At 44.0% G+C, this 24,440-nt stretch overlaps 1 protein-coding gene across 1 annotated transcript in view; it reads left to right on the forward strand.

The window, feature by feature from the left end:
- Positions 1 to 1,900: 1,900 nt before the first annotated feature.
- The window catches only part of LOC117584365, a 36,128-nt gene continuing 13,588 nt past the window's right edge, over positions 1,901 to 24,440 (forward strand). Inside the window, exons 1-3 of the mRNA XM_034273204.1 lie at positions 1,901 to 3,174; positions 8,850 to 8,895; positions 23,269 to 23,300. The gene's annotated coding sequence lies outside the window, so the exon portion shown is untranslated. The remainder of the gene's footprint in view (positions 3,175 to 8,849; positions 8,896 to 23,268; positions 23,301 to 24,440) is intronic.

Raw genomic sequence — 24,440 nt, forward strand, 5'->3', positions numbered from 1 at the left:
GGTTGGGGAAACCATTCAGCTCTGTCATGGGTGATATGCAAGGACCCAAATAACTGACAGTGCAAGCAACACTCTCTCTCTCCCTCTCGCTGTCTATCATTCACTCTGTCGATAATGGTAAGGCAGAACCCCCGCGCTTGTGTGCCATCTGAGTGGAAGTAACCTTTGGCCGATTAAACATAAATCCCTGTAAGGCAACAACGAGCCAAGTAAAAACTTTGGCAAAGTGCTCAACATGCGGCAGGGCTCCGGGAGGCTCTCCTGCAGCTCTCCCAGAGCCTTTGAAGTTGCGTTAATGCAAAGGCTGTGCAGTAATTTATATGCCAGGCACAAGATCATCGCTGTTAGGGCATTAAAAACTTAAATAGTTTTAATGCGACGCAAACTATGCGGCACAAGCAGGAGCACAACCACCGCGGAGCAGCCATGTTCCGCTCCAAGGTGCGTTTACTTAGCGACAATAATTATTATGCGGCTGTGGCTTCAGCCACACTAATGTTCTACCAGCGACCATCTTGTCCTTTATCCCAGGAACAGCAAGAGCAGAAAATAGAAACAGAAACAGAAACAGAAACAGCTCGAAACAGATGCAAATAGAAGCTGCTGCTGTGCGCCTATAGAATTGATTTGAATGACCGCCGGGCCACTCGGGGGGTTTTTTCTTTTGCCAAGGAATAACAATAAACATTTCTATCTGCTTCATTGGTTGTTTACTCATTTCACTGTGGAGTGCCGGGGAAAACAGCGAAAAATGAAAATTTTTCATTCGGCAAAAGGAAAACGAAAAGGAAAAGGACTTGACTGCGAAAACTAAAGCAGCCAAATAAGCAACCGCAGGGCCTCTGCCAAATGTCGCGAGTGCGGAGGGGCCAGCGGAGGTGCCAGTGGACTGAAGACAGAAGCTGCTTATAAAGCAATATACAATTCGCTGTGGGCGGCCAACAACAATCGAACCGAATCGATATTTTTCGCTGTTCGCCTGCCGGTAGGGAGGGGCTACACTCGTATCCATAACCATCCTTTGTCTCGCATTTTTCTTGTCTTTGGTTTTGGCCGAATAAAAATGTTTTTTTTCGCTGCCTCAGGGGAGGACTCTGCCTGACATCAGCCGTGACATCAGACATTCTGGTTTGGGGTTGGCCGGAGGAGATCGCAGTGGTCCAGCTTCATTTTTGCAAGTTTCGGGATTGAGTCCGTGGTAAAGTTCGACTTCTAAACGACTTCCTCAGTCAGCTGCCAGTTGAGGTTGGGTTCGTGTTCGTGTTGGAGTTCGAGTGCGGCGCCGACTCACTGCTGTCCAGCTGTTATATACGCTGAAAGAGAGACATAGCGGGATATTTCTGGGAACAGTTGGGCCAACTCTTATACTGCTAGAAGTGCTGGGAATAAACAACAAAAAGCATTGATGGTGCTCATCCAAATAGCAAAATAGACAACAAAGCAACGGCACTGAATGTGCGGGAAGGAGTGAGGGAACACAGGAAGTTGGCATGTTTTAGAGTTATGTTTTAGAGCCATACTGAATATCTGCTTAGCCCGTTTTCTATTTCCATGTTTATGCAATTCAATTTACATTCGATAAATCCCACTTATTATGCACTTTACTTGCTCCCATATAATCGTGCATCGCATATCCCGAAACGGATAAACCAGACTAAAAATAAAACACCAAATTCGAAACACGCTCTCGTGGCTCTCTCTCTCTCTCTTTCTCTCGCTCTCTCTCTTTAACAGCTGCGCTCTCTCAACGGCGTCTCTGCGTGTGCATCGGACGCGCTCTCTCTCTTTATGCGTATGGCGTATAACAGTTTTCGGCGAGCCGAAGTTGGGACACGACCGCTGACGCCGCCTGGCGGCTGAAAGTCGTCCGAGCGTTGCGGGGCACAGCCAGTCTCAAAATTGACGCCGTAACCGACAGACACAGCCGGGCGCCACGTTCCACCCTCTCTCCAAGAAGCACACACCGCCGGACGGAGTCTGTGTGCGGGCGTCGTGCAGTGCGAGAAGCGATTCAGCGTAAACCCAATGCACTTTCATGCTGGCGCCGTGCAAAAAGTTGACCACAGAAATTAAGTAGCGTAAGGTAATACCCGAATGGTTGCCGTACAAAGCGGCCAGTAGGTCAGGCCCCCAGGAAGCTGCTAAGCGTGCAAGTGTACCGGTGTGTGGGTGCGGATTTCAGTGCGAGTGTTAGTTAGTGTGAGTGTGGAACAGGATCTGCGGGAGCTGCTGCTACGTGCCTCAATGAGAATTTTGTTAGGATAACTAAAACGCGCTCCGGTGTCGTCGCTCTGAGTGGAGTGGAGTGGAGTGGACTGTAGAGTGGGTGTCGTCGGTGTGTGTGTGTGTGTGTGTGTGTGTGCCGGGAAAGTAGTGAGAGCTGAGCAGCGAATAACGAAAAATCCATTTGCCGCAAATTGAGGAAACACCGCGAGCAACGTGCAACAACATGTGTAAACGCTAACGAGCGCGTAAACGTGGCAAGTGCCCCAGCAACAGCTACAGCGACAGCTTCAGCTCCACCTCCAGGGGCAGCTACAGCGACAGCGACAGCGACAGCACTCGTCGTCAAGTGAAAGAACATTTTGATTGATTTTGATTGACATGCCACTCAGAGGGCGGAACACCCACCAAGCGACAGCATACCCAAAATGGGGGAAAAATATTAAAAAATAACACACAAACAGGGAACCCGTTGAAAGTTGGCCAAGACAAACACTTGCCAGCAAAAATATAACGAAAAATGTTATTTGTAACACTTTCCGGTACACACAACAACAAAATACTGAAATAATTGCCTCAAGGGCTGTCAGCGAAAGTGCCACTAAAACAGGAAAAAATTCTATTCAATGCCCAGAAACAAAATGCAATCAAATCGGCGCCCATAAAAACCGCATAAAAAAAAGCACAAACGCAAACAAAATATAATAAAAATCCACAGAATCAGTCGGGCTAATCAGCTACAACAACAGCAACAAATTGTGGTTGGTGTCTCTCAGTTAGATTTTTTTCGATGGCCTCCACATTATATCAGTGTCTCGGTGTAATAAATATATACGTGCATTCTCATATGTATAGATATTGGAGTGGCTCCTGCTTGGCATATAGAAAAGGATAAAATATTCCGGCATCCGGTTGATCGCATCAAGGGAAAACTTTCTTTGGACATTTTCGGTATGTTGTTTCTAATTTCTGCACTGTTTTAGTTATTCCTTCTTGTTGTACACAAAACTCAACAATATTGCTGTCAAAGTTCTGACAGTTTGAACTTTTTATATGCTCCAGCTACGACTTGCCTCCATTGTTCCTTTTCCATTTCCTTTTCCTTTTCCATTTCGCATCTTGGGATAAGTTCAATGTTTCGGTTCGACCCCAAGTCGAAATTTGTTGTGCGGGGAAGTTGCTTGTATAATTAAGTTAAATGCTTGTGAATAAATAAAAGTGCTCGATTTAAAGGGTTTTGCTTCGAAAAGTTTTAGGGCGAAGATTGGGTTCCTTGGGGCAATAGTAATTCCTGGGGAATAATGTTGTGGCTGGGCAAACTTTTGTTACCCAGGTGTGCAAGGACTATCTACAGTCTTCCCTTTTTTACTCCACACAAAACTATTATTTATTGTCTGACTTTTACCCGGGAAGAACATTAATTACCCATATCCAAACCTTAATTATCTTTTGGGGCCTGTCATTAATTTGTTCAACATTCAATTAAAGTCTTGTTAATTACGAATGTCAAATGCTTCGGAGGTCCGCCAACGCACTCTGATTAAAACCTTTTGATAAGGCAATTTAATTGCCGAACACACAAACTGCCCAAAAGTAAGACTTGCAGATTTTTTAAATGTTTGTGTTGCGGCTTTGGTCAATTTACAGAAAAAAGGTGGATCGACCACAACAAAGGGGTTGCCATCAGGGCCCAATCCGTGAGCCCAGGCACAGGCGAACAACCCTCCACAGTGACGTCTGCAGTTTTTTGTGGGGGTCATGGGGTTCACCTGTAAATATTTGGAAAGCCACAGAAGTCGTGTGTTTGGCTCGACGACAAGGAATTAAAATGGAAACACGGCGCCAGAGAATATGCCGAAGGCTGTGTTGCCTTTTCAACGCTGACGGCGTGTAAATGAGAAAATTCATTATTTAACATTAATTAAGGCTTATTATGCACATTATCAACACAGTCAAACACAACACACACACAGAGATACTACGTGTATGTTCGTATGATAACCGCATTAAATGTCACTCAAAGACTCGACAAAGTCAACACACACACGTTGAAGAGCATCTCTGTAGGGTTGGGTGATAGTTTCCACCCACTGACATTCCCATTTTCCAGCCTCCTTCAGCCACGAAAAGGAAAGTCAGGCTCATAATTCAACGCCCATTGACGGGGAGTCTGGGCTGGACGCAAAGGAAGGCAACAAACAGGAAACGAAGCGGCAACAGGAAAGTATATGAGAGACAATTAAAGTTGGCTCGACTGGCTGATACTTAGCGGTGCCTAAAAGTGCCTATTTTCCAAGTGCATTTCCTTCAAAAGATGTCGAGAAAAGTTTCAGAAAAACATTCTGATAAGGTTTAAAACTTCCTCAACTGTTTCTATGTTCATTATTTATTTATTTGTTATCAGTGTGCCAAAGCCTAATATGCCCATGCTGACTGCTCTTGCCACTTCTGGGCGCAAAAAGGTGTTTAAATTATTCAGTAAATTGTTAAGTAAATAACACGAAAGGCACACGTTAAAAAGCAACCAGAAGACAATAACAACCTGCACATCAGACATCAGCACACCAGCCCGTGTCTACGGGCTCTGAGCAAATTTCTCCACCCATATGGCAGGGCCAATGATGGGGCGAATGGCAATGGAAATGGCGATGATGATGGTGATTCTGAGGCTGATGACACGACACACCGTTCACGGCTCGGCGGAGATGCCGGCAGCAAGTGTACAATAAAATAAACACCAAATGTGGAGAGCTGACTGGCTAGCCCTGAGGTGCAGGGAGCTCCTGTTACCGCATCTACGGCAGCGGAAACTTGGTGCGTGAGCGAGCGAAACGAAACGAAACGAAAACAAAGCCGGAAACGGAAACGGAAGCCGCTATGAGAGTTCAGATTGCTGGAACGACGCACTCTGAACCAAGTAAACAATGGAAGAACAGCACACAAATTTGTCTACACAGTTGCTGGAACGGCAACGGCGTACGGCCGCCAAACAAAGAAAGGCAACGACGAAGACCGAAGAACTTCAGTGGAAAAACGTCTCAAAATAATGGCAAAAAAATATAAATATGCCATGGCTCTTCAACGGAATCGATGAATAATTCCACCTAACTAATGGATAACAAAGAATCTGCTAGAATATTCTTTATGCTCTTTCAAGGAAATTCAAGCATTTTCCAGCCACTGAAATTTCCACCTGCCATGCCAACATTCTCTGTAACTGGTCAAAGCTTCCAAAAAATCGAATTTACTATATTTTGCTCTTCATTCGATTGCATTTTTAACTGCAGATCAACAACGATGAACGTCCAATAATATTTGTTGGACATTTATCTAGAAACTGGTAATTCCAGACTGTCCTGTACTTGGGTGTTTTGGTGGTAAATTCCATCTTGCTGCCATCGTCGCAACTATAAATATGGAAGATTTATTTGCCGCACACAAAATGGAAACAAACTGGTGAGACTTAGCCAACCCCCACCCACATACAATGTATCTGTGCCGGAGAGTGCTCAGACGCAAATGACATGCAAAATAAGCAAAGCTGGCAGCGGCAACCGGGCCACTTACTCGCCCAGCCTCAGACATCCTCCAGATAGGGTTTATTAGGCCACCGAACAGGGGGGGGGGAGGAATGTGCCATAATTTATGCGGGTTTCGAGCACAAAATGTTTGCCTAAACTTTATGCAAAAATATGCTACGGCCAGTGCCATGAACAGATACATTAACAGAAATTGATTTTCGATTTTTTCCCTTGCTCTCACGTTTGGGAAACAGACTCTGACTCTGGCCACTGCTTTCTACGAGAATTCGAAAATAAAGCAATTTATTTTGCGTTTGCCTGGATCCTGGGCCAAAACTTTGATTAGTTTGTTTTGCATTTGTTTCGCTTTCAGTGGGTTGGGGACCCCGGCTAATGTTATTAATGTTTCTATACACCGGCCGGGTCGGATTATCGAGCTTTGGCTGTGCTCCTGCAGCACCCAGTCTATTTTTGAGTAAATTCGAGAAAAAAAAGCCTTTGCCACATATTTGCCAAAAAGTTGTGTTTGCTGGGGGGTTTTGCGTAAAGTTTTTCCATATTGAATGTGTGTCTGTGTTTGAGCAGAATTTAGTGGAGTGTGCTTTATGCTGCACACTTTGCAAGCCGTTTTGCATGATAAAGTTCTAACCTTTCTGCATTTATCCAAAACTGAACCAACTGCACTCGGACTTTGACACCGCGCGCTTGGCCAAGGGTCACAAAATGTGCTGCTTAGTCAGAGTTTCCCTCAAAGTTGATGGCTTAACCTTGGGAAGAGGTTTTTAGAGTGCAAAAAGCATTTCCACAGGGCGTAACATTGAGAATTGGAATATTTTATTGCGTCAAGTAGGCGGCAAAAATTCTTTTCGTTAGAAAAAGTTATTGCTGAGGTGCTAATTTGGTTCCCCATTGGTTCCCCACTCCCACTCAAACTGACCGTGACCAGCAGCAAATTGGCCAGAGACAAGAGCAGCATCGAGTAAAACATTAAACAATTTCAATGAGACACGAGCCCCATCAGAAAGTTGGCAAAAACAAATTGTAAAATGAAAACCCAAATGAGATACATTTTTTTGGCTGCTTCTCCTTTTTTTTCGGCTGTTCCACGCTGAGGGGAAAGCCAGCCGCCAACAATAAGAACCACGACAACGGCAAGGGCTTACTCCACTTTCAGCGGAGAGCGAAAGCAATTTCCGTTCGTTAAACCTACATTTCGAAATTAAATTTTTTACACTTGAGAAGTTCGCAGCTTCAAATATTTTCATTTTGCGTGCCTCAGACGAGGCGCAATTATGCCTGCCCTCTGGCCTGGGGTGTGGGCACGGAGGCACGGAGGCACGGAGGAACCAGGAACCAGGCAACCCCAAACCAATGCAAAACCCAACCTACCACCCCAAGTGAGTTGTAAGTGCTGCAAGGGCGCGGACGCCTTTAAAACTTTGCCTCCAGCTTGGGGGTTGGTCATGGCATGAAAATATCGACTAGGGCATACTCCTTGAAGAGTATTTTGATGCGTACCTTTATGGTTTTGATCGGATTGGATGTTTTATTGGAACATTTATTCATATTTAGAATTTATTTGTATTTTATTATTTCCCATAATATTTTGCCAATTCCGATCTACCCACGAAGACGTTTAATAGGGTGCTAAAAAAAAACATCAACGAAAAGATTGCATAAACAAATGTTGAGCCTCCAAGACCTCATCACTCCTCCACTCATTACGACCAGGAGGAAGGACGAAGCACGAGGGAAGGAAAAAGTTTAGACTCTGTTTGCCAAGGCTGGGTTGCGGTTACCCTCCAGGGTAGACGGGGGGGCAAACAACAAATTCTGTTGAGTATTAAATATCTATTGAGTAGAGAATATTATGGGGCAGGAATTGAAGCATCGGGGAAATATTGCTTTGCTCCGTACAGAAACGATTTTCCAAGCTTAATTGAGGCATTTTTTGTGTCATCGATTTTTACAGACAGAGGCCCGGCCCTCCCTCCGTATCTGATCACACTGGCACACTCGATCCCATCTAATTTATATTATCTGCTTAATTTATATGAAACACCAAATTGCTTTGCAGACCCAACCAGAAACAGAACATAAGCCCCATCCAAAGCAGCGTAGATAAGTCTTTGGGTAGCCCGAAAAAAAAGGAGCAAAATGTCGGACCAAAAATGAGAATACGAATAAAAAGGGATGCCAAGGACCGGCCGTCAATAAAATCTGTTTTATTTGCCTGCCTCTGGCGAGGACAGAGACGTGGCTGGTTCTGGGCTCATCCACAGGGGCCCCCAGGCCTATAAGCTGACAATCAGAATTGTAATAATGTGAATGCAGCTCAACCTTTGAAAGGTAGATATGAATATGAATACAAAACATGGGAGCAAAAGTCACGAATTTAGTCGACAAACAAAGTTCGAGGAGGTATCGAAAATCTTTGCGACAAACTACGCCCTTGTCCATGAAGGAATGCATCAAGTTTCGAGGACAGCCAGGGAAAAGTTTTGCGACGCGACTGGAATACTTCGGCGCCATTAAATAGAATATATAATTTTATTGTTATCCCCGTCGAGCTGTCCTCCGTCCCTGTGTCACCAAAGATACATCACAGCCACGAGCACAAACCTTATTTGAATGTGATATTTCGACTGAAGGGATACCCAGGCAACAAAAGAAATGTGAACCTCAGCTGTGCCTGAAGAGAGGTGCTAGATATGTCCAAGGTTATTTTACATTATCGAAAGTGCTTCCGGCTGCTGTTACATTCATCCCTAGGACCACAACATACTTCGCTTCACCGAGGTAGAACCTCGCATAAAAAGGGTCGAGTCGAGTCGAGTCCGAGGCACATTTTTGGAGGCTTAGCTGCAAATTTAAATTCCGTGCATGCTGCTGTGAAGGCACCAAAAGCAGCCAGCACATATTTACATATTCCCTTCAGGACGAGCCTAACAAAATTTCCCAGCCAAAGCCATTTTATATTAAAAAAAAACAAAAAAAAAAACGAGGCACAAAACAAAATGGAACAAAAAGTTGAATACATTTCTAATATGGAAGAAACCCTTTCTGCGTTTTTTCATTCCATTGTCTGTTTCCATTTTTTTACAGGTTTCTGGCGGACATTTAAGCCGTGGATGATTAAAACGATAAAAAGGTATGTAGTTGGGCTTTAAGACACGTTCCAGCAGGGCAACGACTTTGCAATACCCTTCAAAAGATTGCCAACACTTGAGCATGGATTTGAAATGATGGAAAATTTAATGTTAAATGTTAAAGATAATGTGAAACAGTGGCTCTGTTTCTGCCTTTAATGCTGCTTTTCCCTCACTTCTTTTGGTTCACTGACTTTACCCCCGATGCCAAGTCAAAGGTTGAGGTGAATTAATGCTGAATTTCGTAACTGTTTTTTACGTTTTTGTATGCAAATCAAATTAAATATGCAAATCACAAGCAGCGCCATGGCTTTGAAGTAAGTTTTCAAATTTTGCTTAAATTGTTTTTCCTTTGTGCCTTTTGCGGCAGCGCGCTGTCATGTGCTTGTGTCTGGCTTTATTTATTCATTATTAACATTTGTTTATTTATTTGTGAATGTTATAAGCGGACACATGTACATATGGCCGCCGATTCGTCAAAATCGTATGCCATATTTCATACAGGTTTAAAAACAATATTTATGCGCCTGCGGGGCCAAAAGTAAAACCGAGAGTTTCAGGGGGTTTATTAACTGAACGACACAAAAATGGCCACAAAAATCGCTGGCAATGGCCGTGTGTACCCTCGTACACGCAGCACTGACAAACGGCATTCGCAATAAAAACGAAATTGATTTACGAGTAGGCTGGCAACGCCGCCCACCCACCATGTTAATGCCAGCCATTTGTGGCCATATGAAGGTAAAGCACGGTTTTTATAAGCGCTCCTGACAAAGTGGCGAAGGATACCACACAATTATTTTATTCTGCAATATTTTTCAGGTATTTTGCTTCTATCTTCTCAAACATATCGGATACTTATGGCCTGTTCTTTCCTCATCATTATGCCCCACAATTCTCTGCCGAAGTCGAAGTCGAGTTGTCTCCAAAAGCTCATTACATGTGGCGCGGTGGAAGATGCCGGGGGGAAGGGGCAGAATGGCAACATTTTAATTTCCTTTTAATGCGGGGACAAACTCATGGTCTTAGCTTCGTGCTTGGGGTAGGCCAAAAAATTAATTATCGTGGGCAAACACTGCCGCAGCGGGAGTGACTGGGGAATCATTGCAAGTGAATTGTAAGCTGCCGCTTAGGCACCGCGTATCTCATTGTATGAGGACGACGGCGTTGTTAAGCTACAAATAAATTGCTTATTAAAAAGCCTTCCCAGCACATGCATGGCCAGGTGGAGATGGTGGTGGAGATCCTCTACCAAGGATGGTTGAGTTTCAGCTGCCGGATGGCGGAGCGTCTCATTTACACTTCAGGAAACAGCAAAAGCGAGCGGGAATCGAGCAGACAATGAGGAATGAAGCTCCGGGGGACTGGGTAACAGGGTGTGAATGACAAAGCGCCATGGAGCGCGCGAGAAAGTCCTTGAAGCAATCGACTTAATGCGTATGGCTCTGGCGCTGGTTCTTATTTAGTTTGCATTTACACACACACGTCCCGTGTGTGTGGCGGGGCTGGGAGCACATTTTATTTTCTACACATTGCAGCATGTCCTGATAGACTAACTGGATATTGTGTGTGTGTGTTCCACTATGTGCTTAGCTCGAAATGAGCGCTTTACAAATATGTCCTTGTCAGCGTCCGAGGTGAAGACAATTTGCCATTGCCCAGCCCGACCCACACTGGCTCTGCTTCCCCTGACTGCCACGGCTGATTGGATGCCGTACGGTTCGAAAGTCAAGGTATCCTCATCCGTATATCCTTTATGTGTGTGCGTATCCTGCACGCATCAATGAATTTTTGTCAACGTGATTCGCATTAGAATGTGTATTCAAATGAGCACATAATTTGTTTGTTTGCTTGCCTCCTCCCATGTCTCCCATCGACCCAGGGCTGCCATCGAATGTGGCAGCAGATTACAAGCTGCCGAGAGTCACCAGCACTTCTGGCATACCCTCTCCTTCCATCCTAGGCTTTTGGCATTTTATGAGTGCAATTATGTGTGTGTGTGTGTGCCTGGAGAGGAGACTGAGTAACTGCCAACAAATGACATATAAATTGGAGTTGTCTTGGCATTGTCAACCCCAACCCAAAGCAATCGCGGCCAAGAGACCCCACTAGTAATTTAAAATATGCAAATTTCGCCATGCTCCTGCAGGCACAACACCCTCGCCAGGGTGTTGGTGTTTACTGCGATTCGGTTTGTGTGCTGTTTTAAAGACCGTCTTTCCAGCAGCCATAACATTTCATTTACTTGAGTTCCCTAAGCCGCTTTCGAGGCCAATCACTTTGACGAATATTGCCTGGTGCCAGACCATTTTTAATTAAATGTTTAAGCCCATGTGCAGTTTGAGCGCTCAACCTTGTTGTCCCATTTCTGTTTGTGTCTTACGCTTGATTGATGGCACTTTGTGCTGCTTTTTGTGGCCAGCAAGTCAACGCGAATTGATTCAATGTACAACGCGGTTTATATTTTATTTATTGCTCATATTCTCCACATATTTTGATGGACGTATTGGGGCTGCGTTGATCTGATCCGCTCGGCAGCAAGTGCAATAAATATAAATTCTTTCAAAGTGTCTGTGATTGAGTTGCAGTTCCGTTCTGTGGCCATGGCCATGGCCATGGCCTCCTGGATGGCTTAATCCTCTGCAGGGCAGCGGATAAATAAATGTTGACATAAATCATCTGCTGACAAGTGAGTAAACAATAAATAAACGCAAATAAATTCAAAAATAGTTCGTTTATGTTGGGTATTTTATTTGAAATTTGTTTAGTTTCCGCGGGTAAGCCGCCAAAATAAAATGATTCCAACTCTGCAGATTTTCTATCAAAATTCCCACCCTTATGTAGAGCTGGCTACATTTTTGCGGCCATTGAACAGTTTGATTTTGTTGCTCTTTGAAGTGGTGTAGACAAACTCATTTATTTATTTATTTCGCCCAGAGAACAAAGGCATTTGTACATTCATTCAACTAGAACCTCTCTACCCATTCTGGCCCATTCATGCAGCTTTATTTTCGCGCATTTGCTGTTTATATTCAACAATAATCATACATTTTGTGGCAATTTAGAAGACGGCTTTTGTTGCTTTGACTTAAACTTTCACTATTTGTGTTTGTGTGTGTTTTGGGCCTGAAAAGTTGTTGCCTCTTTTGCCATTGAATTTATTTGTTTGTTTTCCGAGGGCGCCGGTTCTTTCGGGGCAAAATTGTTTAAGCCTATTGAACCTGACTGGTTGTGTTGCTGTGGTAATTGCGTAACCAAATAATTTCTGGCTTCTTGATTTCAACCCTCATCCTTGCTATTTACGCACAGCTTTATTAAATTTACAATGCCAGAGGAGAGAGGGAGAGGTCTTGGGACGTTATTAAACATTTTCGTCTGAACAATAAGTATTTGGTGTTTCTGTTTAGTTTTTGCTAAAGCTTGTCTTTGGCCGTATCTTTGCACCCTCAATGGCAATCCCTTTTTCTGCCATTTCGCCCTCACACTCCCACTCCCACTCATTCGTGCGTTGATGGACATTTCTGACGATTGAGATTGAGGCGAACCGAGAGATGCAGAGCCCAAAGGCACAAGGCAACTGGCGCCATTTTGTATGCCACACACACACACGCACGCACATCTATACATATAAACTGTGTATACTGTGAGTATATAGACACATGTATGTGTGCGTATTTGTATGGCAAAGTGACGATAAAACATTTGCCTCGATTGCTTAAGTATGCCATAGCAGGAAGGATTGGGGCGCAGCTGAAGCTCTGCCTCTGCTATACCCTAGCGAGTTGGGTATTATGATGCCATTACGTAATTCTCTGTGCCATCAACAAATTTGGCCAAATTCAATTATTGATGTGCGCCTGCATAACCAATCAAGTTCTTGCTCGAATCTCACTGCACGGAAATAAAATCAAAATCAATTTGATGATAAATAAAAACTGCCTCAATGTTAATGAGTAACAAATGGAATATTTCTATGTGGTCAAATTATTGCTGTCAGAAAATATCTATGCAAAATGGTGCATTTGCTCTTTGCATTTTTAATAAATGGCCAAAATATATAAATATAATTCGAATTGATTTTGTTCATTGCTGCCTGCGTTAGAGCATCCCACTGGCGTTATTCTGTGCAATTTACATTGATTTTCCTGCTGTGGCAGCTCTTGAATGTATCTCGTTTAGTAGACTCCCGACAATATGCAGCGAACACACATGAAAGTTAATGGGTGCAGACCGCTTAGTCCAAAACGCGAGCCAAGCTGCTCGGTGTTGTGTTAATTTAAGTAAAAAGCATTTTGGCTGATGTGTTTATTTGCCACGCCCAGCGAAGGGTACACACAGCGTTATCCTGGTGCTCCAATATTACTGATAATTTAGTTGGTCTCTTGTGCTGGCAGCATACTCCTATATTTATTGTTTGCCACGTACCAATGGCTCTATATAGGAAGCAGGCAAAGAGCGAGAAAGAGAGAGCGCTGTGTGTGTGTGTGCACACCATTTTTGGCCTTTTGCCAGCCCCGACACATTGGCGTCCTTTTATGCGAAAATGAGTTGAGGCAATGTGTTGGGCTAGCTATTTTTTCCCATCTCTCGACACGCTCTTCCTTTTCTCATATCATTATGAAACGCTTGAATGGCTTTTTATGTGCATCTGTGTCTGTGTGTGTCTGTGTGTGTGTGTGTGTGTGTTGGTAGGGGCTAATATATAGACTTATTGATTTAGAGCTGCGATAAGTTCAACATTTAATAGATTGCATCAGTAATTTAATCAGGAGCAAGCAAATGGATATTAAAGGTTCTTGAGGTAAACAGAAAAAATGAAAATAAATCTGAAATAAATCTAAAATTTATTTAGTTATTGCATAGCCCACCTTCCCTTAATTTTGTATCATTTGGCTAGTGCCCAAAGCATTTACAGACTTGTTTGTTTAACAATTATGCAAATGCCCCAAGCAGACATGCAAATAAAACGCTTTCGTGGCGAAAAAAAAAAACCCTAAAATGCTGTAAGAAAATAAGTAAATAAGGGAGTTATGTACGAACATTATTTGGGTGCATAAATTATGCCAAAGCATGTGCCGGCAGCAACAACAAGGCAGAGAGCAACAACAATTGAATGGCAGAATGGCGGAGCAAATGTTCATTTTCCTTAGCATACTTTTGCGGGCAATTAATTAGCTGCAGTCGCGGATCTGTTTGGATCTGTGTCCGTGTGTACGACAGGCCTACAGTTGCAATTGTCGTGACAGAGAACTAGTGGAATATGTTAACGATTAAATTATATCTGCAAAAAGAGACAGAGGCATTCACATACATCTTTCGCGATTGTTTCCCTTCTACACACAAAAAAACCCACACTAAACCGTTTCTAATCCGACTGATCCCCAGAGGCTGGCTGCTTTCTTAAAGCCTAAATTATGTGCCGTCTCGTGTTCGTTTGCCCGGCTAAGAGGCATTTAGTGTTGGCATCATTAGAATGCTTTCCTTTGTTAATAAGATTACGCTGACGTATGCGCATTAGCAGTCCCAAAAATAAGCAACAAAATAAGGTGAAAATTGTATTCAGCCACTGAAAATATTCAACTTTCCGCTGTGGCTGAGCTTGGGGCACCGCAAAAGCCAAAGCCAAAGCCAAAGCCAGCAATGCGACTCGTTCGTACGCTCTTACATAAGCAGGCCCCCAACTGAGGCCCCCGAAGCCCCGTAACCTGACATTTAATCAAGGCACAGCGTACAGGTAAACAAACGGAAATAAGCGAAACTTCCGGTTGCTGTCACCGCTACCCCTCTTTTTCCTGTTGTATCCTGCCTTTCTGCGTATACGGAACGGAAATACAATCAAAATTGTGTAATGTTTGCTTACCAGCAGAGCAGCAGGGGCAGCAGGGGCAGCAGCATCAGCTGACAGGGGGCAGAGTGTTGCAGACGCACGTGCGCCACATTTGTGGCGAGGGGCTTGTAGTTCTCTGCTGTTTTGGGATGGTTTTCCGAGGTTTTTGGTGGGGGCTTTGAGGTTTCCGAGCGTTCGACTGCTAATGAATTTTGCCAGCCATTGAATGATTAGCATTATGCCAATTAAATATTTAACGCGCCCATTTATGGGCCATGTTTATGCGAGTTTGGGAGGGAGAGTTTGGGTTCCAAAAACAAGAAACTCACATTTCGAGTTGTAAATGCAAATGGCTTTTCCCAGCCATCATGTGTGGCACTAGGGGGCGCAGCAGGGACGCTGCCAAGAAACCGTGAAACATTCGACGAGTGTCACTTATAATTGATGTTTTGACAAGTCAATCGTCAGCTAATTGAGAAACGCGCAAATTGGAGGCTCTCCAGCTCATGTGTGAGTGTGGGGGAAATTGATATCAATGTCAAGTGAGAGCTGACATTGATACTGATGGAAATGGGCTGAAAAGTGTCATTGTACTCGTCGCAAAGTTAGAGTTGTGCCGCCAATATGGCGCCGCATGTAAATGAAAGTTTTGTGTAAAAGGCAACATTTGGTGGAGTTGCAGAATTGTTAACAGTGGGCAAACTTTTAGGCGAAAGCGGCAATTAATTTGTTTCAAAAGTTGCCACAGACTTTAGTCTGTTTCCGCCCACAGGTTTTCGTGTAAATTGTTGCCTGAAAGTTGTAAATTTGTTCCTTGTTCCCTGACTTTCTGTAGTTTGTTTCCGCAATAAGCAACCCCAATCGATCAAATGAATAATAGTACATACAAATCATTTTTTTTTAGTTGGGCAGGGCTCTCGGCAATCAAAACGATTCACACTCAATGCCGCCACTCTACTTTGAGGCATGATGTAGAGCCAAGGCAGAGAGCACTCAGTCATTCATAGTCATGCCAACGCCCATTTTTATTTGCTACAAAACAATTTTCAAAGTCATATTTTATGCCATCAAAGGCATTTGTCATTTATGCACAAAATGTGTGGCAATTTGGACAAACAGTTGCCAGAAGGAAACTAGTATCTAGGACAAAACCATGTGGATGTGTGTTGGGCGCTTCCTGTCGTAAAAATATATACAGCAAAAAAGGGTACAACAAATAATGGAGAGCATGGATAAATGTGGGAGCATGAGGCCAACAGCAGCTGACAATTTAGCAAAACTTCTGTTACTTGTCTCGTTGCGAAAAAAATGAAATGTACTACTCGCAGGAGATGGAGAAAATTGTTACGCAAAAAAGTTGACAGCGCGAGCAATTTGATTTTGGCTGACAAATTTTGTGCTTTTGCTTTTGGCTAATAGTAAAAAATATGCGCGCCTCGACTGGGGCCAGAGTCAGTCTGTGACAGCTCTAGAGATTGCCATGAATATATAAGCCCAGAATTGTGTGTGTGTGTGTGTGTGTGTGTGTCCTGGCGGAAAACATTCACCAGACTTATGTTGGCCTGCAGAGACACACGAGTGAGAGATGGGTGAGCAAACATGCCAGCAATTTTATTACAAATGCCTGCCATGGTCCTGTACACATCTTTTGCCTCACTCAAAAGAGCTAGGGTAGGTGGGGTAGGTTCAGTTTGAGTTGAGGCAGGATCCAGCAGGGTATCTTGGACACAGTAAATGCTGGAGCTATGCCAGGGTATCTTTTATTCCCAATATTATTTGGAGCTTCCCTTTGGGTGTGTGTGTTTTGAGGCATCGTCAAAACAGTTTACGTTAAAAATGTTGTATTTTCTGGAGCTCTGCCAAGCTCCTGCCGCACACAAGGAGTGATTCCCTCTCTTAGACGCAAACACAAATACAGAGCAATTCTCTCTCTGCACAGACTGAGAGAGAGAGAGAGAGAGAGAGAGAGAGCGAGGCACATACACATGCACTTTGCGTTTATTGTAAGGCAATAAATTCGTTGGATAATAATTTCGGTCTGGCGTCATAGCAATGATAAACTGTAGATGATATATTATTGCGTTTTTAGTAGAATAAATAGCGACAAGTCCTCGGCAGCGAGGACCCCTGAAAAGGGCAGGCGGCTGGCTCGAGTGCGTGGCAGGATTTGGCGGCAGGACTGGCTGTTTACCACAAAACACAGGCCAGAGCTCCGTCTAAGCTTTAGAGTACATAAATCTCATCGGTGGCTTCGGGCTTCCAGCTCCACCACAAAGCCCTTTCACATGCAAAGTGGTGTCTCGTGTATCCATCCTTGTCCGGATAACGGCAGCATTTTAAAATTTCCCCTTTATAGACGGCGTTTTTATGAGTTAGTGTGACGAGTGCTCATAAATTTGATGGCTAAGAACTGAGTGGCAGCGAGTGAATCCCACACAAATTTACAAGTATTTTGGGTGCTTAGAAAGGTTTCCGCGCCTAAGACTAACACCAAGGCAGCAGAGACCAGGGATTATGTGGCGCATAAATCATTGTTTGCTCAAAGCCAGAGTTCAGGCACATCTCCATGACTTCTTTAAAAGGAAACTTCAGCCATTTGGTGACCCACTTACACAAACATTCGATCGCTTATCTCAACAGATGGGGCTGGATAAGCTATCAGGAAATCGAAAAAATCGACCCACAAACCATTTAAAGATGCATGAGGCTGACAACGAAATTTGCCAACTGTCAGTGGCAGGCGACATGCAAAAGTATTCAATGAAAAAATCGGAATTAAATGAAATTTTTGTCGTATGTATTTTGCACATAAAACGGAACTGAGCGAGTTCTGTGGATGGGAGTGATGCCAGAAGGTGTTCAATATGCGTATCCATTTTCGAGGGAGCTCAAACCGCACCCTTTTAGGCCCACGAGGTATATGCGGGATGCGGGCCAAGTAAATATTTGCCATCATCTTCGGATGGGGGTGCTCTCGAGAGCCTTTGTCGAATGTTTGATGTTCGATGTCCTCGTGTAATGTGATTGACTTTAAGAATCACCGAATCTCTTTCCTTCTGCCACTCTCTCGGTATGCCCGCAACGTAAAAAATTAAAACGAATGAAGCGGGGGCTCCAAACACAACAAATAAGCTTCGTTTTTGGGTGCCACGATGAAAGGACAACGGCAAGTTCTCCGTTTTGCCAAGACCTTTCCCATCGGTGGTCAATGGAGCGTTCTGCTGACTTGTCCGACTGCCGACTGCCGACTGTCGTAACCTGAAATGAAAGCACGTAGCATTTTCATTTCGGTCAGTGTGCGGAATGCCAATTACATGATGTGGCGGCCCCAAAGCTCTACAGACAGAGCCCCAGAGAGAGAGAGAGAGAGAGAGAGAGAGCGGGAGGGAGAGCGGCAAAAGAGGCACCATTTTGCCAAGAATATGCGTCACAGGGTGCTGCACACCGCAACCGAAAGTCTGCTCCAGAGCTCATTGAAATGAGTCGCGTAGTGTCGAGGCGGGTGAGTCTCATAACTGATAGATGCCTCTTGGGCGAAATTTTTAATAATCCTCTGGAAATGTATGTGTGTGTCGGTCGGAGACACAACCAGAAATACGCACGCACATACATGTACATATGTATACGCACAGTGGAAGGTTGTGGCTTCAAAAGATGCTCTGCTGTGGCTTGAGAATTTTATATTTGGTTCCTGCTGTATTGGAAGATTTATCTGCATTTTCTTTAGCTACAAATTTGTGTACTCCTTTTTTTCTTGCCTAAAATAATTGCTTTTGCTCCACTGTGTCTGACCTGACCTGTGCCACCGTTTGGGCCGGCAATGTGTGCAGACGCAGGCGCAGCACTTCAAAATGTTTTATTAGTGCCGTTTGCAATTGGAATTTTAATTTTTATTTCATAAGTTATGCACGTGGAATCTTAAGCATCTTCCAGACTAAGCTCTCTCGCTCTCTTTTTCTCTTTCTTAAGTTCGCATTTTCTTGTACTATTTCCAAGAACTGGCTGTGTGCTCTTATAATGTATATAATGTATATATAACGGTACAAGAATTCGATTTCTGCGTCGTTCGTCGTCTGGTCTCGCTCTCTCGCCGATCGGTTGTCCGCTCTCGCTCTGAATTCGCTCTCCTTCGTTTTCTCTTTGCGTGCGCTCTCGCGTTTGGAATTCGTTTTCTCTTTGCGTTTTCTCTTTGCGTTTGGAATTCGCAGTGACGCGAATTCGCCCTTGCTCGTTTTGGTGTTTTGTCTAGGGATCGCAATTGGCAAAACCCAGCTGGAGTGGGCTACTCGTATTTTGTATTTTTGCTTGTGGTATGCTACAGTGTTACCGAAAAGTATGCCACATGGCAGCTACTTCATATGCACACCTGGCAAATGGCAAATGGAAATTTAAAGCCGAACAAGTACAAGTAGAAGTACAAGAAAGATTTTCCACTAAGGTGACTTATAGAAGCATTTGCTTGAAGCGGTTACCCTCAATTTCGCTTAAAAGAAACCCAAATACTTTTCTCTATAACATATGCAAATAAGAAACCCAAAACTCTGCTGATTCTGCAGCGTTTTCTCAGTGTAATATACTTGGAAAAAATATAATCCCATCAGGTAAATACCTCCGAAAAAGCAACAGTAGCTGTTGCCCTGCGAAGGGTGGAGCTAACTATATATCACAATGTCGGCGCACTTAACATAGTTTATTTTTTTATTCCTTATCCTTGTGTCGCTGTCGCTGTAGCAGTCGCAGTCGCAGTCTGTGTCTTGGCTCTCAGGGAGCTCTTCTCTCTCTCTCTCTCTTCCCTGCTTCGGCCATTATGCACACGTCGCGCATAACCATAACGATTATGTTAATGCTTCACAGGCTGGGGGAGGGTGGATGGAGTGGATGGAGTGGTTCGCAGACTGGTGGCTTGTTCTAGCGGGTATGCTGGTTACCTGCTCATCACTCGCCTTGGCTTATTTCTGGGTTATTTACATGCCCTAAGTAGTTGTAATGGGTTGCCACTGTCGCCTGCGCTTCCAGCGGCGACAAAGTGTTGGCAATAAAGCCCAAGCCGCGTCCTTGGCGGCTGTCAGCCATAGAGGGGCCATAGAAAATGTGAATGGGCCGAGCTAGTTTCTCTATTTTTGGCCCACTGCAGGTGTCTCTCTGGCAACACAATTACGTACGCGGCTCGTGATGGGATTTGGCTTATTCCGAGCACACACTGCGTGTGCGGCACTCAGGAGCAGGTTAATGAGTGAGGCAAAAGTGAATTATACAAGCCAATGAATGGCTTTACGGCAAATCCTTTATATGCGCAGGCTATATGGCCCCTGCCTTGACTATTTCTATCCGATGAAATGTCATAAAGAACGCATTACGAATCAGAGACCCAAAAAACTCAATTGCGCATGCAACGGCCAGGGCCAGAGCCAGAGCCAGGGAGAAGGGGCTTAAAAGCGTAAAACTTTCAATTTGCGTTAATGGCATTAAATAAAGTCACTCTCCAGGCACCCACGTCCACACATTATCTCAGCCCGACAAAAAAAAAAAACTAAACCCAAGCCGAAGCCGAAACCGAAACCGAAACCGAATACGAGCCACTTCCATGGGCCAGGCGGCAGGCAGAGCCACTTAAAAAAGGTTGCCCTGTCAGGCTAAAGCCGCTCGAAACAGCCGGATCCAAACACTACAGCGACGGGCGCACTGCTTCATGTAATGCTTTTTAAATTTATTTTTATTTTGTTTGAAATCGCATTAAAAATCATTGGTGTGCCATTTGCAAGGCGGCCAAACACGACACGAACGGGTGGGTAAAGTAAATAAAATTCGATAGCAAAAATACCAACATGAGACGGGGGGGGGGGGGGGNGGGGGGGGGCGACCAACAACAGTTTCGTTTTCGGCTTAAAGCAGCTGAATTCTTGGCCAAAACAACAAGAAATGATAAAGAGCTCACACGATGGGACTGCCACATTCTGGTCACAAATCGGGCTGGAAAAAACAAGAACAGAAAAGGATGGTGTAAGCTGCAACGACCTTTGGGTACCCTTGGACAATAGTCTCTGTGGCAGCATCTACTCTGAATCATAGTACCATTTGCGTAGGGTATTACAACATGAAACTGCTTTGGGGCTACAGCTACCAAAGAGCTGAGGGCACAACATTGTACTTTAGATAAAGTTGCCGCAGCTAGATGTTTGTGTTTGATGTTTTTTAGACTTTGCTACCAACATTCGACATGCAATGCACGTAATGCCACAACAACACACCGGCAAGCACCTGGCAAAAGTTTTCCTTGTGAGACTTTTATCCCACTTTACTATTTCTCTCTCTCTCTTCTTTTTTTTGTAGTCGTGGCTGATTTCTTGGTAGGTGTGCGTGCTGCTGTTGCTGCAGAGAGTTTATAAAAAAGAGAAACACTCTGCCATTTGGCAGGACAAAACCTCAGATATTCCCCCCAGATATCAGCCATCAGGCAGGGGGCACACCTTACCCATGGGAAGCTCTGATTGTGTGGCATGCTTTTGGGGCAAGGCCGTATGCGTTCAACATGATTTGTATTTCACCAACAAACCGTTGTGTAAATCACATGCACAGACAGCCACATCACCAAACACCACACTTGTGCCCACAAGAAAGAAACTCGAACTTTAGCTGGCGAAACTTTGCATACCCTGGCAGACAATTCGCTCACTAAGCAGTGGATAAAAGTAATTTCCTACTAGCAAATACTGATTTGTTCCATAATAATATTTATTAGCTGGATTCCGCAGAACAGAATAAATCCATTTGGATTATGCAAACTTTTCCGCACAGCATAAACCTGATCAAAATTCAAGTACTCTCTGTGAGGGTAACAAAAAGGAAAAGAAAAACAAATTCGAATCTAGAGACCCACTTGGAAGTCTCACTGCAGTAATAATAATAAAGGGAATGGTTATTGTTTTCTATTAATTTACTTTCCTTGTTTGCTGTAACACGTTTTGTTGCTTGTAGTTTCCATTGTGTTGTCTGTGTCTGTCTGCATTTGATTTGATTTGTTTGGTCTTGATTTTATCTCTTGAAAAATTGCCCTACCACGAACAGTGGCAGTGTGCTGGATATTGTTCTGGAAGTGCGTATGGAATGGCAGCCACAATGATTTAATTGAACGAAGGTGTCAGTTTCTCCGTTTCAATTCGCAATCAATTTGCATAGCCCCAAATGATTATGGAGATTTATCGTTGCATTCGGAATCAAAGGCAAAGTGCTAAGCAATCCCTTGGGTATCCAGGCCAAAGTGCAAGCAGCAGCAGATGAAGAAAATACTTGCCATAAGCAAGCCTAGGCCCCGGATTTCAATAATAATAAAAGCAAAATACTTGAGAGCCGCCTGTAGAAGCAATTGCGAAATATTTCTCATCAAATGCCCGCGCCTGCATAAATATTTAAACTAAAGGCAAGGGCATGAAAGGCATTTCGCTCTCCTCTTCTGCACTTAGGACTCTGCTAGAAATGGGAAATAAAAGCCTTCTGCCAGATGGCGTATTTGCCCAACAAAAAGAAGACGATGATGACGAAGGAGCATCGTCTTTGGCTGCTGTGCTGGGCTGGGCGGGGCCACACCAACTCACCACCACCCACTCGATCCTCAGCCTCTGAGGCAGCACGCTGACTAAGTGAGTGAGTGATGAATATGGGGATGTAGGCCAAGAGCCCAGAGCAGGCCATCTGTCCTTGCGCCAGAAAAACGCTTTTCAATAGAACAACTCAAACGGGCAACATGTTACAGATTGCTTACTAAGACTCCATCTGGCTCAGGCTCTGGCTCCGACTAAGGCTGAACAGAAAATGCATTGCGTGAAAGCCTGAAATGAGCTCAGGGCGATGATGTTGGATGCTGTGTACAGTCCACGAACTATATTACAGACGGCATTCAGCAGCTAATAAGAGCTAATAAATAGTGCTTCAAAAATATATTTTAAGCTCGGGAAAATGCATGCATTTTGCCATCATTTTGTGCCTTTCAAATTGTTTAGAAATCCCTGAATTTCTAGGGCAGAATTGCCATTGAAAGCATTCGTACATCTGCCTGTCAATTGGCATTTGTTCACCGAGCTTGCCTCAATTTGCTGCACGCACTTTCGACGCCTTTCGGTTGCATGTTGCCATCGAGCAGCATACGGATATAAGCCAAGTGTCTATCTTGTATCTCTGGCTGCTGTCATTCGTGGCTAATGTCTTCGCTCCAGTTTCCCTTTTCGTGTTCAATGTCTATCGTCATTCCCATTTTGTTTTCCTCTCGGCCTTGTTCCCCCTTTTCCCATCAATGTCTCACCAGACACTGCATTGGGCACTGTTCTTTCTGTTCCTTCATTTTCTGCTGACACAGTTGGTAGTTTTTCTTCCCTTCGTCCTTGATACACATCATTCAAGCCTGCTTAACGTGTCCTTACATATTAACTTTGCCCAGATGACAGCGAGAGGAGGCAAATGGAGTGTCAGACTCGAGTATTCTGGGAAAATTGAGCAGGACTTTTCACTGAATTAATTATAATATTAAAATGAGTTATTTCCTCTCTACTTGCAGATCTTCTTCAACTGAAGCTCAACTCTAGAAAGGTATGTTAATGGTTGCTCATCAAATGAATTCTATTTCCAAGAATCTTTCGTACAAAATGACTCAAAACAAAACCTTCGACAAAGGCAAAAGTTTGCAAGTGGAAAATTTCATTTCACAGAAAGGAGCCTTTGAAATTTGAGTTTATACAAACTTTGTGTGGAAATTACGACAATTTTCGATACTTTAAGAAGGGCAGGGCTTTCCATTATCAATGCATCACAAATTAAATTACCAAGTCCATACTCGTGTGTGTGTGTGTGCTGTGCAGATTTTTGGATTAGCCAAAAGAGCAGAAAACATTTTCCAGGAGCCGCCCGGACTGGGGTGCCCGCTCTGGGGAACGGGCACGAGGCCAGGCTAAGCAGCTTATGGCCCAGACTGATCAATAATAAACGAATTTTAGCTGGCTCTGAAGCTGAGGAGAACCAGCCTCTCGCTCATTATGGCTGCTGGCTGGCGGGTAGCGGTGCGATTTTCACTCGGCACTTTATAATCCACAAGGCAAACTGCAATTAAAACGACTTAATTGTTTATTAATGCGCACTTCCCAGCCAGGGCGTGAAAAAATAAATTAATTAGTTGCTATTTTTTAAATGCGGCACAGACAATTTATAGTGCCACGTCCATGGATGGAATATAAAAATAAAACTGCCATTTCCATCGTCTGGTTTTGGGGGGGGGGAAGCGCTCCTTTGATTTATGCTCCCTGCACTCGGGAGTGGGCATGGAACTGCAGCGATGCTCCGCCAGAGGGGAGCCAATTTAATTGCTCGCTGGATTTTCACACTAAGTCCATGTTTCCTGCAAACAGCACAGAAATAGCAGAACACCCCAAAGCACACACAGCACAAGAGCTCCAGCGTGTCGTGCGATGATTAATGAGACAATTTTTATGACAACGCACAGTGGACCAGGACCAGCACCAGCACCAGCTATAAATATGCACAAATGTTCGATTGTTAAACAGAAAAGTTTGTGCATTCGATTAATGATTTTCCCAGCGGAATGTGTGGGGTTAAAAATCTCTGATTATCAAATAAAACTTATCTGCAACCACTGTGCCGCATTTTTCCCTTTGGAAGATTTTGAGCGGCACGAAGTCTTGTCGCTGGCACATGAATTGCGTTATGAAAAATGTA

Source organism: Drosophila guanche, unplaced genomic scaffold, assembly GCF_900245975.1.
Source record: "Drosophila guanche unplaced genomic scaffold, DGUA_6, whole genome shotgun sequence".
NCBI lineage: Eukaryota > Metazoa > Arthropoda > Insecta > Diptera > Drosophilidae > Drosophila > Drosophila guanche.